The sequence below is a fragment of the Hyperolius riggenbachi genome, chromosome 6 (genome assembly GCF_040937935.1).
Source record: "Hyperolius riggenbachi isolate aHypRig1 chromosome 6, aHypRig1.pri, whole genome shotgun sequence".
In the NCBI taxonomy this organism is placed as follows: domain Eukaryota; kingdom Metazoa; phylum Chordata; class Amphibia; order Anura; family Hyperoliidae; genus Hyperolius; species Hyperolius riggenbachi.
The window spans coordinates 251,813,357-251,836,066 of record NC_090651.1 but is presented as its reverse complement, the minus strand read 5'-3'; the positions used below and the strand labels follow the sequence as shown (position 1 = coordinate 251,836,066).

At 43.0% G+C, this 22,710-nt stretch overlaps 1 protein-coding gene across 1 annotated transcript in view; it reads right to left on the bottom strand.

The window, feature by feature from the left end:
- Positions 1 to 19,301, bottom strand: part of LOC137521440 (probable glutamate receptor) — an 81,644-nt gene extending 62,343 nt beyond the window's left edge. The window contains exon 1 of the mRNA XM_068240690.1: positions 19,191 to 19,301. The gene's annotated coding sequence lies outside the window, so the exon portion shown is untranslated. The remainder of the gene's footprint in view (positions 1 to 19,190) is intronic.
- Between the last annotated feature and the right edge of the window lie 3,409 nt (positions 19,302 to 22,710).

Genomic DNA, 22,710 nt, shown 5'->3' with positions numbered 1-22,710 from the left:
AGAGGCTGTGTACGTATAGCTTCTATCCAATCACAAGCAGCCCTGCACATTCCAGTCTGACTGCCTCAGCCGACAGAGGAGAGAAGATTAGATCATATAACAGAGATAATACAGTCACTGTGCAAGTAGGAAAGGCTGCAGTAAACCAGACCACATTAGAACAGGCATAGGAACTTATAGGATAAAATAAATTAGGATGAAAATGTTGTTACAGAGTCTCTTTAATACATTCAGACCAGTTGCTGTTGAAATTTGATTTTTATGGTGTCAATCCCGCTTTAACAAAGTACAATGTCTAAGACAGGGGGCACACTACAAAAAAACGGCAGTGTTTGTCCGCATACCAACAATGCATGCAGAGATGCATGTAACAATATTCTATGACACTGCTGAGTTTTCTGGAGGCATCTGCGATTTTGCATGACGTTCAAAAAAGATACAAACTGCACTACTTTCCTGCACAACACATGCATTTACTCATTGAAATCATGGCTACTTAAAAAAACACTTGTGGGTAATCGTCCGCGATTCCTGCAAATACAAGTGTGATCCCTTCTTAAGATATTAATCTCCAGTTTCGTCCATATATCCAGCAAGGGATGTTGAACTTTGGAGGATGGAGCCCAAGTTGCAGCCCTTATACATCCAAAGGATAAAGAATGCCAATGGAACAGCAAAACTGGGAGTGAGCTGTGAGGTAAAGGAATGGCAGGCAAATTAATCATCATGGCAGGTCAAGGCAGGCAGCAATCAGCAGAAAACCATCTGACAATGGTGGGGTCAGGGCAGGAAGCTGGATGATCAGTAGACTGTGAAAAAACGCGGAAAAGCCGCCGCATATGCCAAGAGAAGAAGAAGAAGAAGGTCTATCTTACACGATTCTTCTCGGTCTCCCTCACCCCCAGGCGAACCTATGCAAATTGGGTACACAAGGTTGAGTCTGGGGGAAAAGAGTCGCAGGAGCCCAAAGAAGAACGCTTTACAAGGGTCCACTAGGCCAGACGAATGCTATCGCCTAGCATTAGTCAAAACCATAGGTGAGCAGGGTTCATCCCTGAACGACGGTCGGCTGATCCTTCCCTGTTCGGTTACATGGGAAGGGCGGACCAAGTCCGCAGAAGCCATAGTGGACTCGTGTTCGTCAGCGAACCTCATAGATTCCGATTTTGCCAAAAGTTTGGGGATACCGTTATCTGCACTCAACCGGCAGATTTTGGTCATTGCAGTGGATGACTCTCCATTGCGCAGTGCCCAGTTTCTTTCCCAAACCCCCCTACTGTCATGTTGTTTAGGGGCAGTGCATGAAGAGAGTTTACAGTTCCTGGTCCTGCCGATGAAAGGCTCTGCTGTTGTTCTCGGTATGCCCTGGTTACAACTTAACTCTCCACTGATTGACTGGGCTTCAGGACAGTTACTGAACTGGTCAGCCCATTGTCATGAGCACTGTTTAAAGAAGGGTGAGGTGGATAAAACCAGGATACAGGTCGCAGGAAAGGCAGGACAGTGTACAGTTATTTCTAATGGTTCCTGTTCCTCACGGTTACCTCTCATGCATAAATCTGATAGCAAAAGCCCCAAAGCAGACACTTTAAACAGAGGTTTTTGGCCCAAAACCATTCTACTACCGAAAAAACAGGCTGACAAGAAATCATTTCCTGTGTCCCTGCCCGGGTCAGCGCTGCAGGTGGATTCCACTCCCTCCCTCCCTGGGTTGATTGATGGCCGGCCTGAGTATGAGATAAAAAGAAAATTCTCTAACTTACATCCTGGAAGGAGATGTCCGGAGTCCACTCCTCAGGGGGGGGGGTACTGTGAGAAAACGCGGAAAAGCCGCCGCATATGCCAAGAGCGAGGCGGCTGACTCCGCGTCCAAAGCGGCGGTTTGCACGCATGGACACGCGTCTGGTAGTATGGTGGAATGCGGAAAAGCCGCCGCATGTCCTGACAGCAAAGCGGCTGTTTCCGCGTCCAACGTGGCGGTTTGCATGCAGCAGCATGCACTTGGTGTGGCTGGGTCTGTTAGTACACATAGGCAGATAGAGAGCTACGCACGCGCGGGCCTGAACTCAGGACCTTTATACCAGCAGGCAGGGTCGGCGCTACCATTAAGGCAAAGGAGGCAGCTGCCCCAGGGCCCCAGAGCTTGTAGGGGCCCCCAGTGGCTACAAGAGGAAAAAAAAAATTTCAAATCGGCCTTATAGTTTTTGAGAAAATCGATTTTAAAGTTTCAAGGGATAAAAACAACACGTTTAAAAACCTGCCGACTTTAATGGTTAATAGCAAATCCACCTTAAATGCTAGAAACTCTAAATTTGCACGATATGTTAAGGAGATCATTAGGAATAAGAGGAAAAAACTATTTTTCTAAAAGACCTTATAGTTTTGGGGAAAATCGATTTTAAAGTTTAGAAGGAAAAAAGTATAGTTTTAAATGCGGTAAATGTAACTTTTAGTAGCAAACCTAACGGTAGCGTCATTTTACATGCATCAAACGAAAGCGCAATAAATTTCCTGACGGGGTTTCCAGGGGGTCTATACGCAGCCGCAGCGCTTTGGCCAGGGATCGCTATACAGCCGCAATATGGCTGTATGAAAATCCCTGGCATTTTTTTCTATTTTCCCAATTTTTTTTTATGTTTAGAGTGTGGGAATTTAAAAAAAAAAAATTATGTGGGGTCCCCCCTCCTGAAACTTTTTAACCCCTTGTCCCCCATGCAGGCTGGGATAGCCGGAATGTGGAGCTCTGACCGATTGGGACTTCACACCCTGACTATACCAGCTGCAAAAAAGGTCCCCTAATGCCGATTTTTTGTTCCGGGGTATATGTTGGGGGGGCCCCCCAGGTTTATTTTGCCCTGGGGCCCCATTGTTGCTTAAACCGGCCCTGCCAGCAGGGGAAGTGTTAGCTGATCAGGAAGATCAGCTGATTCCTGCAGGACTCATGATTGGTTGAATGGCTCGGGCGGGGCGGCAGAGTCCAGCAACTATATATTCTGCTGCTTGTCAGTTGCTGGTTGTCTGCCAACACTTGCATGAAGGCACTCAGACCTTAGCTAGACCTGACAGTGTGCCAGAACCGGCTGGAGCTGGGAATCCACACTGAGTCAGATTCTTGATAGCTTAAAGTACCAATTGAATTGTATTATTTGTTAGACCAGTTCCAGGGTGTTGAGATCAAGGCCCTCACACCCCAGACTAGGAATACTGTGTATCATTTATGTTATACTGCAGACTAGTTCCAGCATGTTGATGATCACGGAACTCACACCCAAGACTATGGAATTGTATTATCATTTATGTTATGCTCCAGATTAGTTCCAGGGTGTTGTGAATACGGACCTCACACCCCAGACTAGGTTTGTGTTATTACTGTGTTACGTTAGCCCAGTTCAGGGCAAAACCTTACATATTAGCAGCAGGGCTTCCTGCATCCCAGCCTTGGTCCCTCACTCAGGGGTCCACAGGCTACAGGAATATCACCCACCGCTCAGGGGTGAATTCCTCAGGAGTCAGGCCGCCAGCTCCTCTGGTGGTCTTTACTCAGAGTTGTTACTGTTGCACCAAACACTTACACTCTCTCTGGTGTCTAGAGGTTAGACATACTGTATCTGATTATTGACGATTCCGCAGATCCTCAATAATCGGGTATATCTGTATTCTTGGGGATACTGCGGATCGCCAAGGATCAGATTCTCTCTCTGGTTGCTGACACCGATCATTACATAGACAAACCAGGCTTGCTAACAAGAGATCCGTAATATTGAAGTCTGTCACAACAAAGGAGCCCTGACAGGAACCGAGATAGAAACTCTCTTACTTAGGCAACATTCTATCAACTGTCACTTCCTCCTAAACATGACTCAGTACACTCCCTGTTTGGTGTAACAAGCATCTATCTTCCCGAGGAGTTCTTCAGCAACATACATACAGCATACAATTCAATTTCCACCAACGTAAAACGGCACACCGGCAGAGGATTCTACTCTTCTGAGGTAAGGATTGGATTTTCATGGAGTACTTTGGTTCACTGCAAGAAGTAGACACACTTTGAGACCCAGAGAATTCAGAATTCAGAAATTCAGAATTCAGAAACAGAGCTGCTGTTTAAAAAGTGTAAAGGGTGCAAGCCTGAAAAAATATCACCTCTTCCTGGTTTATTCACAGCTTGTTTGGAAACGGAATGTTGGAAATACTTAAAGGCATACCGAGGTTAAATTATGAGATAGACATGTGTATGTTCACTGCCAAGTACACAAATAATTTTGCTGTGTTTCTTTTTTTCTTTCTCTGCCACATCTGGAATGCTAGTGGCTGTCCGGTTTGGACTTGGTCAGACTATAGCGTATCCCTCACTGAAAATGAATTACAGCCATAAAACACTTGGCTGAAAATGACTTCTGAAAGCTAAAAAGAGATTGAATGGTCAATAGTTAACAGATTTTAGCTATGGCATACTTCAATGAGTGTGTCATTGAGCAGAGACCATGAAATAGTAAAAACTTTAAAAATAGATTTAAATATAAAATAAACCTGTGGGGTATCTTAAAACAAGTCATTTTTAGGAGAAGGAGGATAAATACAATTGTTTATCTCATCCGTTTATTCTCACCTTGGTATTCCTTTAAAGGACATCTGTAATATGAGGGATATAGGGGCTGCCAGATTTTTAACCTTTTAAGCAATACTAATTGCCTGGCTATCATGCTGATCCTCTGCCGCTAAAACTTTTATCCATAGACCCTGAACAAGCATGTGCAGATCAGGTGTTTCTCACATCATTGTCAGATCTGACAAGATTAGCTGCATGCTTGTTTCTGAGTGATTCAGACACTAGTGCAGCCAAATAGATCAGCAGGGCTGCCAGGTAACTAGTATTGGTTACAAAGCAATAACTTTTGCAGCCTGCATATCCCTCTCGTTACTGTTGCCCTTCAAGAAGGGGAGATTGGAGATCCTTTAAAGCGACCCAGGAATGGTCCTCGTGGTTCATAGCTTTTCCAGCTTGTCAAGTCCTGCAGAAAGCACTAGGAGAGTCTGGATTCCAGTATCTACTCTGTTTTGTACTGAGAAACAGTTGGAAAAAGCTGATTTGAGAAGTGAACACATTAAAGGAGTTATGAATCTTCAGATAAGGAGAAAATTCCAACTTCAGGTGATAGGGTTGATCTGGGAAAAATTAGGAATAGGATCTGGGAACCAAACTTGGGAGAAGGTATCCACCAAAGAATATGATTGGTTGAGGGCTTGAGAGCCACACTTTATTATTTAGAGGTAAGCAGATAAGTATAGCTTGACAGAGGTCTTTCTGGAACCAAGATGTGAACTGTACACTTACCACATCAAGTGTGTGGTCCCACCCTTCCATCCCCAGAACATATTGTCTAAAGTTTGCAATAATAATAATAATAATATTATGCATTTTAGATTGCTGACATTTTCTGTGGCAATTTATGGAGTATGTAGTCATGTGATTAACTGGCATACATATGAGTGTTGCTTGTAGAAATGGGCCCGAAATAACGCTAATAGAATACCAGAATTTTACTGATATTCTTTTATCCACTATGGGCATGAAATAATGGCAATAAAATATTGATAACTGGACCGATAGTCTATTATCCACTATAGTAGAATATTGATAGTTTTACCAATATTTTACTCTGTTCTAACCTAACCCTATTCTCACCCAGAACCCTCCATCTTGATGCCTAACACTAGCACAATAACCCCAAGGGTTGCCTGAAACTAAAACTCCCCTAGTCAGCAGTTAACCTTAACCCACCCTATGCCTAACCTTTAAGACGCCCTCGAGCACTGCCATAGGTGCCCAATAAAACATTGGCTTTGCGCTCATTATTTATAGCTACAATTTGCAGCATGGGCCCCCCAACGCAAATTGCGCCCTAATTAACATGATCCAACTAATTGTCCTTCAGGGGGGCTGTTGCAGTACATGGGTGACATTCTTATAGTTTTGCACTGCTCCAGGAAGTTCAAAGCTAGCGGGGGTGCAAATGGCCTTTAGACAAGATTTATGCAGAAATATCGTTTACTATCTAATGGTGCAAGGAAGTAGACTAGGTAAATATTAGGTTTACTGTATTAATGATTGTTTACCCGATCTACCAACAAATAGTTTATTGCTTGCATAACAATCTAAAGTGAGACCATATCCCAGAAAAGAGAAGGCTCAAGAATAGAGGTGAAAGTACAGAGGAGAAGTAGGAAGAGGATAGGATAAAGTTAAGAGATTTTTATGTGATAGTCTTAATATTGCCACACCATCCAGGCTAGGGAACTTCTGTGACAGCCTAAACAATCTTCTTGGGCCTTGGGAGTCGTTACATCTGATTCCCATTTGGACATGTAAGTATGGAGGATATTGTGATTTGAGGACATCAGCTGAGTATATAGAGAGAAAATCAGGTATGATGTATCGGTAATGGTCATATATGTGGGTTCAGAGGCGGACATGGTGAAAGAAAACCTCTTTCTCCTGATCAATGAACTTCTCCGGTAAGTAATATACTATAAAGTTATGCCCATTACGTCCCACTATTTGACTCAACCTCAACATTATTTGCAAACATACCCACTTTTAACTGTAGCACTTTGTGTATACAGGTAGTCCCCGACTTACGAACGACCCGCCGATACGAATGGCATGGATTCTGTGTTGCCACGGGAACAAGTAAAAAAAAAACAATTTTCAAATCGGACTTATAGTTTTTGAGAAAATTGATTTAAAAAAAATCTGAGAAAAAATGGCTTTTAAACTTGTATAAGCAGGTATAGAGGGCAGAGGTGACACAGAGGGTGACACTGGAGGCATGGGGGTGTGGGGGGGGGGGGGGTGTCAGAGGAGGTACAGGGGACAAAGATGGCACAGTGTTCAAACTTCAGAACAGATTCGGGTTAAGAACGAACCTACAGTCCTTATCTCGTTCGTTATATATACAGGGAGTGCAGAATTATTAGGCAAATGGGTATTTTTACCACATCATCCTCTTTATGCATGTTGTCTTACTCCAAGCTGTATAGGCTCGAAAGCCTACTACCAATTAAGCATATTAGGTGATGTGCATCTCTGTAATAAGAAGGGGTGTGGTCTAATGACATCAACACCCTATATCAGGTGTGCATAATTGTTAGGCAACTTCCTTTCCTTTGGCAAAATGGGTCAAAAGAAGGACTTGACAGGCTCAGAAAAGTCAAAAATAGTGAGATATCTTGCAGAGGGATGCAGCACTCTTAAAATTGCAAAGCTTCTGAAGCGTGATCATCGAACAATCAAGCGTTTCATTCACAATAGTCAACAGGATCGCGAGAAGCGTGTGGAAAAACCAAGGCGCAAAATAACTGCCCATGAACTGAGAAAAGTCAGGCGTGCAGCTGCCAAGATGCCACTTGCCACCAGTTTGGCCATATTTCAGAGCTGCAACATCACTGGAGTGCCCAAAAGCACAAGGTGTGCAATACTCAGAGACATGGCCAAGGTAAGAAAGGCTGAAAGACGACCACCACTGAACAAGACACACAAGCTGAAACGTCAAGACTGGGCCAAGAAATATCTCAAGACTGATTTTTCTAAGGTTTTATGGACTGATGATATGAGAGTGAGTCTTGATGGGCCAGATGGATGGGCCCGTGGCTGGATTGGTAAAGGGCAGAGAGCTCCAGTCCGACTCAGACGCCAGCAAGGTGGAGGTGGAGTACTGGTTTGGGCTGGTATCATCAAAGATGAGCTTGTGGGGCCTTTTCGGGTTGAGGATGGAGTCAAGCTCAACTCCCAAGTCCTACTGCCAGTTTCTGGAAGACACCTTCTTCAAGCAGTGGTACAGGAAGAAGTCTGCATCCTTCAAGAAAAACATGATTTTCATGCAGGACAATGCTCCATCACACGCGTCCAAGTACTCCACAGCGTGGCTGGCAAGAAAGGGTATAAAAGAAGAAAAACTAATGACATGGCCTCCTTGTTCACCAGATCTGAACCCCATTGAGAACCTGTGGTCCGTCATAAAATGTGAGATTTACAAGGAGGGAAAACACTACACCTCTCTGAACAGTGTCTGGGAGGCTGTGATTGCTGCTGCACGCAATGTTGATGGTGAACAGATCAAAACACTGACAGAATACATGGATGGCAGGCTTTTGAGTGTCCTTGCAAAGAAAGGTGGCTATATTGGTCACTGATTTGTTTTTGTTTTGTTTTTGAATGTCAGAAATGTACATTTGTGAATGTTGAGATGATATATTGGTTTCACTGGTAAAAATAAATAATTGAAATGGGTATATATTTGTTTTTTTGTTAAGTTGCCTAATAATTATGCACAGTAATAGTCACCTGCACACACAGATATCCCCCTAAAATAGCTAAAACTAAAAACAAACTAAAAACTACTTTCAAAAATATTCAGCTTAGATAGTAATGAGTTGTTTGGGGTTTATTGAGAACATGGTTGTTGTTCAATAATAAGATGATTCCTCAAAAATACAACTTGCCTAATAATTCTGCACTCACTATATACAGTGGTGTGAAAAACTATTTGCCCCCTTCCTGATTTCTTATTCTTTTGCATGTTTGTCACACTTACATGTTTCTGCTCATCAAAAACCGTTAACTATTAGTCAAAGATAACATAATTGAACACAAAATGCAGTTTTAAATGATGGTTTTTATTATTTAGTGAGAAAAATAACTCAAAACCTACATGGCCCTGTGTGAAAAAGAAATTGCCCCCTGAACCTAATAACTGGTTGGGCCACCCTTAGCAGCAATAACTGCAATCAAGCATTTGCGATAACTTGCAACGAGTCTTTTACAGAGCTCTGGAGGAATTTTGGCCCACTCATCTTTGCAGAATTGTTGTAATTCAGCTTTATTTGAGGGTTTTCTAGCATGAACCGCCTTTTTAAGGTCATGCCACAACATCTCAATAGGATTCAGGTCAGGACTTTGACTAGGCCACTCCAAAGTCTTCATTTTGTTTTTCTTCAGCCATTCAGAGGTGGATTTGCTGGTGTGTTTTGGGTCACTGTCCTGCTGCAGCACCCAAGATCGCTTCAGCTTGAGTTGACGAACAGATGGCCGGACATTCTCCTTCAGGATTTTTTGGTAGACAGTAGAATTCATGGTTCCATCTATCACAGCAAGCCTTCCAGGTCCTGAAGCAGCAAAACAACCCCAGACCATCACACTACCACCACCATATTTGACTGTTGGTATGATGTTCTTTTGCTGAAATGCTGTGTTACTTCTACGCCAGATGTAACGGGACACGCACCTTCCAAAAAGTTCAACTTTTGTCTCCTTACCACAAGGTATTTTCCCAAAAGTCTTGCCAATCATTGAGATGTTTTTTTTTTTAGCAAAATTGAGACGAGCCTTAATGTTCTTTTTGCTTAAAAGGGGTTTGCGCCTTGGATATCTGCCATGCAGACCATTTTTGCCCAGTCTCTTTCTTATGGTGGAGTCATGAACAATGACCTTAATTGAGGCAAGTGAGGCCTGCAGTTCTTTAGATGTTGTCCTGGGGTCTTTTGTGGCCTCTCGGATGAGTTTTCTCTGCGCTCTTGGGGTAATTTTGGTCGGCAGGCCACTCCTGGGAAGGTTCATCACTGTTCCATGTTTTTGCCATTTGTGGATAATGGCTCTCACTGTGGTTCGCTGGAGTCCCAAAGCTTTAGAAATGGCTTTATAACCTTTACCAGACTGATAGATCTCAATTACAGTACTTTGTTCTCATTTGTTCCTGAATTTCTTTGGATCTTGGCATGATGTCTAGCTTTTGAGGTGCTTTTGGTCTACTTCTCTGTGTCAGATAGCTATTTAAGTGATTTCTTGATTGAAACAGGTGTGGCAGTAATCAGGCCTGGGGGTGACTACAGAAATTGAACTCAGGTGTGATAAACCACAGTTAAGTTATTTTTTAACAAGGGGGGCAATCACTTTTTCACACAGGGCCAGGTAGATTTGGAGTTTTTTTTCTCACTAAATAATAAAAAACATCATTTAAAACTGCATTTTGTGTTCAATTACGTTATCTTTCACTAATAGTTAACAGTTTTTGATGAGCAGAAACATTTAAGTGTGACAAACATGCAAAAGAATAAGAAATCAGGAAGGGGGCAAATAGTTTCTCACACCACTATATATATATATATATATATGCTATTTGCTGCCACATACTGTTCTCATTATCCATCATATACTTTCTTTCTAAGGACAGATAGTATGGGGCCTGTCAACTGAACTGTGCACAGGAGCCCACAGCAGCATCCACAGTAAATAGTTCTGCAGAACCTGATAGACTGTTTGGGTACAACAGCTACAGCACTGGCTGAGTAAGGACTAACCTGCACTCACTATGTCCCCAACCATAAGAATCCTGGAGCCAGACCTGCCCTCACTGCAGCTGAATTTAGAAATCCGTTTCCAATCAATGTTAGAGTAAGGTGTAGTTGGGGGTAATGTTAGGCATAGGTGGAGGGGTTGGGCTGCCATCAGAAATGTTTGGGTCCCCATAATGGGCAAACCTATTGGGTCAACCCTAACTCCACTCCCCCCTACACCAAAAATCTCAATATGCTGAAAAAAAGCAATTTTGAACAAAAAAAAAAAAGAAAACAAAAAAAAAGGCAGTGTTTCCCAAGAAAAGAATCATAATTAGGCAGAACATTTCCCAAACCACTCCCCTTTACAGTACTCCTTTTAATCTAGTGTCCTTCTATACCCCTTACAGTATTGTCTTGGATGTCTAGTGGTCCCCCTATATCCATAAAGCTTTGCCTGGTGGGGTAATGGTCCCTCACCCCGGTTGGTCTAACAATGCTACCTACCCTTACAGAATGCTCTAGTGGTCCCTCCCATCTAGCTTTCTCTGGTAGTCTACTGACCCTCCCTCCAGCTTTTCTTGGTGATTTAGTAGTCCCCACCATCCAAGCTTTCCCTGGCGGCCGAATGGTTCCCACAATCCAGATTTCCCTGGTGGACTAATGGTCCTCACAACCCAGATTTCTCTGGGGGACATGATGTGCATGAGACTCAGAGAGTAGAGAATGGGTGAGGCTACAGAGGACAGAGGGGACTCCTAACGTCTGGAGGAGGTAAGTATGTTGAACCCCACTGCTGCTGCACGCATAGCTCTGCATGCTGGGGAGCACAGGAGAGGGAGGAAAGAATAGCCCCCCCCCCCCCCCTTCCCAGTATCACTTGAGCTGCCGGCCTGGCCAGGCCTCAGACTGTCCCCGGGCCCCACACGGCAGTACTTTTTGGACTGCCCTGGTGGTGGGTGGCCCTTGGGAGGAGGGGATAAGTGTGAGCTAATTTATCAGTAATATTACTTTACTGTTATTCAAACCATCGACAACAGAAGGCTTCCAAGTTAACAGGCGCTCTTATTAAATGTACACATCAGATGGGACTCTGGGCTTCGGTTAGACAAGCTCATCTTAGTTTACAATTATACAGCAAACATATGTCCCACTAAACAATCTGGCAGCCACCTCCTCACATATTTGATTTAGTAACATTATTCTCAGCAGTCACAGTCTACTTTCAAGATGGACAGACTCGCTGGCGGGAGAGGCTTGGCTTGCATAACTCTTCCTTCCCTGGAGAGGCTCACAGAGAAAACCTTCTTTCTGAAAGAAACCTTTACAACCTTAAAACTTCCAAATAAACAGAATATTAAACAAATACAGTGTGGCTAAAATATCCACACTGGGACACAAGGATTGGCTGTGCTTCAAAAAGATTGCTAGATAAGATATTCACATCCTGTGCAAAGTCTAACCACTGCTGCTACTGAGAGGTAAATTCTATTTCATTTCCAACCATTCCCAGAAATAGCAGATGGAGAAATAAGGATGGAGGTGGGATTTTCTAAACATTTTACATTTCATAGAAGCAAAACTTGGCTGGCACACCTTGTTGTAACCTAAACAAGTGGTGCAATCCAATCATAAGTAACTCATTACATTAGCAGCTTTAAACAAAATTTTTCATTTGAAGACTGCTGTCCGATGAAAATCTTTGCTGGCAAATCTCGTTTAGCTGCCTAGTGCAGCCAAATGAGCTGGTGGCAGGGAGCAGTTATAGTTACCTGTTCCGTATGGCTTCTTCTCTTCCTCCACCCGTGGCTCTGAACTTCCAGCAGGTCTTCTGGATCCTGGTCAAATCTGATCACATGATATGACGTGAAGGGGATCTAAAAGGCAGTATCTGCATTACAGCCCCACCCGGTGGTGGAAGAGGCATGGTGGAAGAGATTCTTCCATTACCGTGTGGCATGGTAATGCTGACATGGTCTCCTGGATCCCAATAACATGCCGTATCATGTGATCGGAACCAAGAAGACATGTCAGGGTTACATCATCGCCGCAGTGGAGGAGAGAAGAAGCCGATCTAGCTGTCCAGACAGGTAACTATAAAAGTTCCCTGCTGCCCACTTTGCATACCCTGCTAGCCTGCCAGACTGGGGCCTAGAGATGGTGAGAACCAGCGAATTTCGGTTCGTGAACCAGGAACACGAACTCGCAAAAAAGTTCACAAACCGGCGAACTTCGCGAACCGCAGTAGACTTCAATGGGCAGGCGAACTTGAAAAACTACTAACACTGTTTCTGGCCACAAAAGTGATGAAAAAAATGTTTCAAGGGGTCTAACAAGTGGAGGGGTGCACTAATGTGCACTAACACTGCACATCACTCTGAACACACCTTCCCCACTGTCAAATATGGTGGGAGCAGCATCATGCTCTGGGGGTGCTTCTCTTAAGCAGGGACAGGGGAGTTGGTAAGAGTTGATGGGAAGATGGATGGAGCCAAATACAGGGCAATCTTGGAAGAAAACCTCTTGGAGTCCTCAAAAGACTTTAGACTGGGACGGAGGTTCACCTTCCATCAGGACAATGACCCTAAACATGAAATCAGGGCAACAATGGAATGGTTTAAAACAAAACATATTCATGTGTTAGAATGGCCCAGTCAAAGTCCAGATCTAAATCCAATCGAGAATTTGTGGCAAGATCTGAAAACTGCTGTTCACAAACGCTGTCCATCTAATCTGAATGAGCTGGAGCTGTTTTGCAAAGAAGAATGGGCAAGGATTTCAGTCTCTAGATGTGCAAAGCTGGTAGAGACATACCCTAAAAGACTGGCAGCTGTAATTGCAGCAAAAGGTGGTTCTACAAAGTATTGACTCAGGGGGCCGAATAATTACGCACACCCCACTTTGCAGTTATTGATTTGTAAACAATGTTTGGAATCATGTATGATTTTTGTTCCACTTCTCACGTGTACAGCACTTTGTATTGGTCTTTCACATGGAATTCCAATAAAATTGATTCATGTTTGTGACAGTAATGTGACAAAATGTGGAAAACTTCAAGGGGGCCGAATACTTTTGCAAGCCACTGTATGTACATGCCTTTTGTTTTGTTTTTGCAGCCGCAGTGCAGCCAGACAAATTAGGCAGGCATGTACACGCACCAGAATTTTTTTTATTCTTTTTGTTAGTGGCCTAAAAAATTCAGGAATCCACCTGGAGTCCTGGACCCTGTTGGTGGTGGCGGAGAAGGCAGTCAAGTGGCCTGCAAGCAGAGATGCTATGTGGGGATTGACTTTAGTCTTGGGGCAGGCAGCAGCCAGCAGGCAGGCATGCAGAGATGCTGTGTGGGGACTGACTTAGTCTTCGGGCAGGCAGTAGCCTTCCGGGATCCATGGCTTATTCATTTTGATAAAGGTGAGGTACTAAACACTTTTTTGAACTAGGCGACTTCTCTTCTCACTGACAATGCCTCCAGCTGCGCTGAAGTTCCTTTCTAGGACGCTTGAGGCAGGGCAAGCCAGAAGTTGGATGGCAAATTGTGACAGCTCTGGCCACAGTTCAAGCCTGTGCACCCAGTAGGCCAAGGGTTCATCACTGCTCAGACTGTCGATGGTTCTTTCTCTACCATTGTTAAAGCTTACATCTATTTTTTTCGATTCTGGTCCGGAGTGGGAGCCTGAGAAATGGCTACCACCACACATCCAAGGAAGGCAGCAGGCATGGCACACAAGTCCCGACTCAGGGAGGTAGTGACAAAAAAATAACAATACAGGAGGACTCTTGCGAGGCCCTGCTGTATGATGATGAGACAAATACTTTTAAAATCCTTTAACGGGAATCTGTTATGGAGGTCAAGTCTGCCATCCATTCAAGCAAAAGGTATGCACTGACTGCCAGATATAATACAATGTGCAGTCACAGATGCAGTGAAAGGTATGCACTGACTGGACTAATGTAGTGTGCAGTCACACAGGTTCGGTGAAAAGGTATGCAGTGACTGCTGCTATAATAAAATGTGCAGTCACACAGGAGCGGTGAAAGGTATGCAGTGACTGCTGCTATAATACAATGTGCAGTCAAACAGGTGCAGTGAAAGGTATTCACTGACTGCTGCTATAATACAATGTGCAGTCACACTGGTGCAGTGAAAAGGTATGCAGTGACTGCTGCTATAATACAATGCGCAGTCACACAGGTGCAGTGAAAAGGTATGCAGTGACTGCTGCTATCATACAATGTGCAGTCACACAGGTGCAGTGAAAGGTATACACAGACTGCTGCTGTAATACAATGCGCAGTCACACAGGTGCAGTGAAAAGGTATGCAGTGACTGCTGCTATAATACGATGTGCAGTCACACAGGTGCAGTGAAAATGTATGCAGTGACTGCTGGTGGAATGATACAATGTGCCGTCACACAGGTGCAGTGAAAAGGTATGCACTGAATGTGCTGGATCTGGCACAGTATAGCAATTAGCAAGGACCAGCTGCGACAGACAGGGCTGTCTATGCAGTGTCAGTGGGCCACACAAAAAAAAAAAAACACATCACAAGAACATTAGCTCTCAAAAGAGCTGGCAACAAATAGCAAGGAGCAAGCTAACAAGACTTAACTAAGCTTTCTCTATCTCTCCAGCAACCTCTCTCCCTTCTCTCACTTATAGCAGCAGCAGTTAGAGTGAGAAAATGGCAGATGCTGCTGCCTTTTATAAGGAGGGGGAGCTCCAGGAGGGATTGGCTGCCATGTGTCTGCTGACTGTGATGTAGAGGGTCAAAGTTTAGCCCAAAGATGTGGTATAGGGGGCGGGTCGAACTTGCTTAAAGTTTGCGGTTTGACACAAATGCGAACTCGCGTTGTTAGCGCGAATACATTCGCATGTGAACTGTTCAGGCCATCTCTACTGGGGACGGCGACAGTAAAAATTTGGCCTTGCCTATAGCTATATTGTTAACATCCTGTGCTTTCATATGAGCTTACCTGCCATCTCTTGCATGGCAGTTAGTTGACACAGGGAGAGATCAAATTACAACTTGAGATTTAAGACAAATAAGAAGGAATCAGACAGGCTAAACTCTCTAAATACATACTGGCTGCATTTCTCTATGTGTTCCTTCTGTGCTGTGCAAGAGTTGAGGTTCAGATGGGGGAATTAGATAGGCTAAACTCTCTGTATACATACTGGGTGCATTTCTCTATGTTTCCTTCTAAACTGTGCATCCGTTCAGGTCCAGATGGGGGAATTAGACAGGCTAAACTCTCTATATACTTACCGGGGTGCATTTCTCCGATTTCCTTCTGTCCTGTGCAAGAATTTGGGTCCACTTTAAATTTAGTGCTGTCCCCCGCTGATGACATCACGCCGCATGCCGGAGGTAGAAGCAGAGAAGATGGGGATCCCGGTGGCCAGCAGAAGTGTCCTAGAATCCCTGCACAGGACCCAGGTAAGCTTACAGCGCTGTTTTTTTAGCTACCCCGAGTGCAGCTTCTAATTCCTACCCCGAGCTACACTTGGGATTACCACCAGGGAGGTTAATAAAGCTTTTTTTCTGTGTATCATTTCATTGATCAGGTGATGTCAAGTAATTACTATTTTTCAAACTCTCATCGAGAAGAGCCTTCACCGGTCATATAGAACTAGTGTGACCCCCAAGATCCCCTTCATAACAGTGCAACCACCATGAGCGCCCAATAAGAACTGTGAGAGCACAAGAGCGCCTGCTCTAGAGGGTGGAGGAGTCCTGTTTTTGCCCTCTGTGCAGGACTACTCCCGCATTAGATACACCTCTGAGCAAACACTCTTTGCTGGAACAAGGCTGGGAAAGCTCTCTGACTGAGAAATTTAGAATGCTCTACAAAATTGGCATGCTGATATTGAAATTTTTACACAACCTAGACCCCAGATACCTGAATGATTTGTTGCAACTATATCACACCTCCAACAATCTCTGATCGACAGGATCTAATAACATGACCACCCCCAGAGTCCAACTCAAAACCTCTGGAGCCAGAGCCCAACTCAAAACCTCTGGAGCCAGAGCCCAACTCAAAACCTCTGGAGCCAGAGCCCAACTCAAAACCTATGGAGCCAGAGCCCAACTCAAAACCTATGGAGCCAGAGCCCAACTCAAAACCTATGGAGCCAGAGCCCAACTCAAAACCTCTGGAGCCAGAGCCCAAGTCAAAACCTCTGGAGCCAGAGCCCAAATCAAAACCTCTGGAGCCAGAGCCCAACTCAAAACCTCTGAAGCCAGAGCTCAACTCAAAACCTCTGGAGCCAGAGCTCAACTCAAAACCTCTGGAGCCAGAGCCCAACTCAAAACCTCTGGAGCCAGAGCCTTCCGGTATGCTGCCCCTACCCCTTGTAATGCCTTGCCACACCCATTCAAGACAGCTCCAACTCTGGAGGTATATAAATCAAAACTGAAAAACCACCCGTTTAATCTGGCATTTATTATCACATAACTTTTCCCCTTGTAACACATCACAAACCGCATCTATGTACTGATCTGAGACAACCTTATTTGCTTTGGGTCTTACAGGAGAAAACCACTTTACAAATATTTAGTTGTTGAAAAAAGGAGGCTTGTCAGAGTAATACAATGCCATATGTTTCAAGGGCTCTTCACTGACATCTTGTGGACAAACATGATTTTAGATGACTGATTTTAGATGACTGCCTGTGAGAGACAAAGGAATACACCATTCTTTCAATGAAGGATCATAGGTACCGCTGGTGGAAAATTAAAAAAAATAAAATAAAAACCCACACAACCAAAAGGCTAGAGTATTGAAGAGGCTGTATCCACTGCAATCAAACCTCCATATAGAAGAAGAGGATAACAGTTGGGTTTCTCTTCTGTGCCCTTTTCCACTGTGTGTTATTTGTAAGACATTATGGTACAAATGTATCGAAACCAATGCAAGGAAAACTGGAGCAATCCTTGTGCAAAATAGATGCAAAACTGGAACAGCTGATAAGATCAACCAATCAGAACCTTTGAGCTAAGCATTTGCTCTACTTTTGCACTAGGTTTGCTGCAGTTTTCCTTTCACTGGTTTTGAAAAATCTGCCCGAATGACAGCTTACTTAGCATTCGCCACTCTGTTCCACTGGTGTTGTGCTTGGCATATCACTCTATAAATTCTGCACTCAATACACTACATTGAAGGTAGAGTAATTACATTAATTTCCTATTGAAAGTGCAGTGAACAGTGCTGAAAACTAGTGGTAGATATACTTTTACCTAACCATTAATGATGTCATTGAATCATATGACAAACTAGCAGTGCAGAGTTTTACCCTTTAAGAGGAGAACACTTCCAGGTATTAAAAAGGTAACCTTTACTTTCTCTTTTATTCACAGATAAATATAAGAATAATCACTGGTTATTAATGCAAATATACTTCCAAACAGACAGAGGTTAATTAGTGACTTTGCCCTCAAATTCATTCTGCAGCTGTTGCAGCTATTTAGACTGAGTTCCTGTTATTGAGCTTCAATGCAAGAGAGTTTCCAGACTGTGATCTGTAAGGACATGGATATTAATACAGTGATAGTGTAAATGTAGCGGTAGGGCTATTTGGGGAATCTGTATAGCAGACAAAGGCTGAAGCTGCAGACAGGCGCTGCAGACAAGCATTGGTGAAGGCAAGCTGTCTGAATGTAAAGGATTCTTAAATCTTATTACAGGGAATAGTTTAATAATGCAGTATATTTGTACTTTTAATCAACGGCTACACTTCAAACTTTCTGTAAAAGAAAATGTAAAAACACACTAAAAGGTAACACAAAATGTGTGAGAAAATGCCAGCTCGCTTCTACACTATCATCCTCCTGCAAGATCAGAGATATTTCAGATATATCAAGCTAATTGCTATGGAGTGTGGTCATACATGCAGGGAAGCTTGTACACAGAGACAGGAGATACTATATCAGCCCTAAACACATCAAAGAATTTCACATAAAAAATAATCCAGCAAGAAAGGTATAAGAATAATACTTAAAAATCCCATTTGAAATAAATCCTGTTTATAATTTTTGAAAATATGTCAAATTTATTTTAGATTTCTTTCTAATGAAGCTGGCATGGTTCCACTGTATTTTTAAATCAGTTTCTGTTATTAAAATTTGGATTTCAGTGGAAGCATGGGGCAGTTCCACTCCCCCTCCCCAGTTGTAGAGAGTAAGTGTGAATGTGCTTAAAGCAATCACCTGCATTCACTGACTCCCAATTCACAAGATTATGCAAGGTTTCCTGAAATGATATGATGAAAATCTCCCCCCACCCCCTGGCAGGCTTGCTATCAGAGACCTGGGATGCGTTGCTAGGTAATTGAATCAGTACAACATTCACTAAAAATAGCACACTTGTTTTTCCCACCTTAACCTGCACTGTTTCTGAATGGACATTAACAATATTGTCTCCCGGAACGGATCATATCCCACTAGGGCTTTGCTAAGCCCTCATTACATCAGGCTAAAATTCCAGCACACAGTAACGTCAAAACTTTCAGAACTGAAAAACAACTGAGGAAAAACAATCCATGAGATAGTAGATTAATAAATGTAAAACAGCTCATTTGCCAAAAATGTGCACTTAGTATAAAAGAACCTTTTTGGTGCTCAGATTGGCAATAAGATGACACTTTTTTTCGCAGCTTAATAACTACTCATGCAAAGAAAGCTCTAGTGTGATGAACATGAACAACAGATCTTTTAAACATGCATATTGAAAAAAAAAAGACTAAAATAAATATGTTTTTTAAGTAAGATAAAACAACAACAAAAAAGCTTTAAAATATCTTCTGATACACTTATAAAAGAAATGCAGAAAAAATGTTAAATCGAGAAATACTCACTGATTTCTACTAGCCAGCAGTGTGTGGAGTTTCCTCTGTCTCTCCTGAATCGGCTCCTGAACAGAAATGCAAGAGGAGAGATCTGCTCAAGAAAACATTGAAAATCTTTCAGTTCAATAGGAGCTGCTGAGGATTGTGGAAGGAGGGGCCAGCAAGCCTTATGGCTTAGTGGACCCTTATTGGAATGTATTACTGCTTCTGTTTTTCACGGTGATTGACTGGAGGATAATTATCTGCTCCCTTTGGGAGAATAATAATAACACAGAGCAATATTATCGAAGCAGACTGTATTGGGAGACGAATTCATAAACTCATCTAGGGAGGAAAATTGAAGAAAGGAATTTAGTGCTTTTCAAATTTCACATCCTCTAACATCTGCTGTTTCCAACACAACATATTTAAAGAAAGTAGCCGCTTTGCATAAACTGTAAACATAGAATGTTTATATCAGCAGATATCTAGCTCTCCAGCCAAAAGTGTATCAATACCACGTCTAATCAATGCCTTTGGCTGATGTAGATGCATAAAATCAGTCTGCAAAACCTCAGTGGCATACAGCGGTTCAGTGACTTCCAGTGTGGCACAGTTACAGGATGCCACCTGTTCAGCAAATTCGTTTGACAAGTTACAACTCTGCAGTACCTGCCAAGGAATGATCAGTTCTGAATTTATAAAGTGTAGATACATAGGAGCACCTACGGTTCAGCCACAAATAGGTAGACCTCACACACTCACAGGATGGGATTGTCAAATACTGGAGTCTGTGGTGCATAAAAATGTTTGCTGTTCAGTTTGAGAGCCAGTTTCCACTAGTGCAGCGCACGGCTGCGAGACGTGCGGTGGCACTTCCTGGTCTGCGGGAGCGCTGACGAATCCCATAAGCCGTGCCATGCACGGCTATGGGATTCACCGCCTCCCCCATGGAAACTGATGGCAATCTCGGCCGAATCGCTAAGGTAAGCGATTCAGCCAGCGGCGCCATTGTTTCCTATAGCAGAGTTTCCCCGCGCGATTTGCCTGAGGGGAAACTGTGCGGATTAGGCCCGGTTTCCGCGCTACTGGAAACACGCCCTCACAATCACCACCAAGTTGCAAAGGCTCTCTGAAAGTTAGAGAAGGTTGGAAATGCCCATTTCCAATTCTGCGGAAATCCCGATTTCTGCCAATGCTAATTTCCGATTTTCTGATTTCCCATTTTCTGTTTTTTTCAGTTTACAGATTCCAATATTTATGATTTCTGATTTTCCAATGTCTGAGGAGTATTTTATTTCTAATTTTTTGCATCAGACAAAAAAAAGTCGGAATTCGGAGAATCGGAAATTGAAAAAACTGGGATTGGTCTAAAGTTACCACGGCAATCCAATTTTTGCAGAAAAATTCTGCATCCCCTGATTGGTCCAATGCTTTTTTGAGTTCTGTGATTGGGCTAAAAGTACCGAGCTGCGGTAAATCTGATTTCCGCAGAATTCCGATTGGAAATGTGGAAATTTCAATTTCACTGAGCATCCCTACTGAAAGCAACATCAGCGCATAGATCAGATTATTGAAGAGTAGAGATGATACATTAATTTTACTAAAATGTCATCAAAGAGAATTCACAGAGAACTATGTGGTCAGTTGATCAGGTGATTGATTTGTAAGGCAATGACTGGCTTGCCGTGATCATGGGATCATAAATCACGTCTGCTTCCTGTATAGGCTACAACCAGAAGGAGTGAGACATGATGAATGGCTGGTTATGGGCATGTTTTTGCTTATTTCATTTCACCGTCCCTTACATCTTCCTATTGTAGTCTATACACAGAGTAAAAGTGATTTATGATCCCAGGGCCCTGGCCAGCCGGTCAGAGCCTTACAAATCAATCCCCTGATGAAATCGACCACATTTCCCCTTGTATTTCATGAATTTCTGTTGAATTAAACAAGTATCTAATGATGAGCAAAACATTTTCGTAACATGTAAATTTCCACTATAGGTGGAAACAGTCTACCGAAAGGCAGCCTAGTGAAAGCCACTAGCTGACAATTATCTGTTAGCTGATTGATCAACATAGCATAGAGAAAAACAAGAAAAAGTACCCAATATAAACAGCACCAGACCAGAAGTATCCATTCAGTATATTCACTCAATTTACCCTTATACTACATAGATTTGGTAAGATTGGATGAAAAAGAGTGGATCATTAGTGGCTACCATAAGGAATCAGAAAGCACACATCATTAATCATGCACCCGCTGCCGGGAGTGCTCTGCGCATGCCCAGAACGTAGCTGGGTCAGCGCCTGCGCACTAATGCTTGACCTGGCGGGGGGTGTTTGCGCAATAATAGAAAGGGAACGGAGGACTTTTTTACTTTTTCATTCAGCTCTGGTATCCTTCAAGAGTTACATTTAGAGTTCCATGAATTTTGCATTAAAGCCTTTGGTGCTGACTGTCCACGTTAATTGCGAAGCCCCTGACACAAATTCACTATTTATGGCAAAGAAAAAAACACTTTGGGCCCTTTTCCACTAGCAATCGCAATCACAAATCACAAACGCCAGCGATTGCGATTTTTTTATTCATTTTGTTATGCAATTTGCGATGTTCATTTGCATTGCATTATCCTTCTGAAAATCGGTCCCAAATCACTATAGTGGAAAATACTTCTCATGATTTCTATGATAAAGTAATTTTAATTTAAAAATCACTAGCGATTTACGATTTTGCGATTCAGCTGTGTAGTGGAAAAAGGCCCTTTGTAGTTTTTGAGAAAATAGATTTTAAAGCTTGGCATGAAAAAGTGATGTATAAAACCTTAAATGACAGATTTCAACATATTTGTCAATAAATAAGAAAATGGACAGCCTACAGCCCCCCTCCCACTGCTAACTACATGTGCCCCATGCAGGCTTGTATTCCCCAGGGAAATTGTTACCCGCCATTGTTAGGCCTCTGCACCCTGAGCTAGAAGCTATAGCAAAACCCTGCTGATGTAGTGGTACCAGGGCCTTTACTATTGCTGTAGTAACTGCATCCTCATGGAAAGTAGTAGTTACTAAGGCTTTTTTTGACATGCATACAAACATTTTTGGGATGTGAACCAGCCTATTGATTAACATGTGCTGTCAGAGCTAATTACATAGTTACATAGTTACATAGTTATTTTGGTTGAAAAAAGACATACGTCCATCGAGTTCAACCAGTATAAAGTACAACACCAGCCTGCTCCCTCACATATCCCTGTTGATCCAGAGGAAGGCGAAAAAACCCTTACAAGGCATGGTCCAATTAGCCCCTAAAGGGAAAAATTCCTTCCCGACTCCAGATGGCAATCAGATAAAATCCCTGGATCAACATCATTAGGCATTACCTAGTAATTGTAGCCATGGATGTCTTTCAACGCAAGGAAAGCATCTAAGCCCCCTTTAAATGCAGGTATAGAGTTTGCCATAACGACTTCCTGTGGCAATGCATTCCACATCTTAATCACTCTTACTGTAAAGAACCCTTTCCTAAATAAATGGTTAAAACGTTTTTC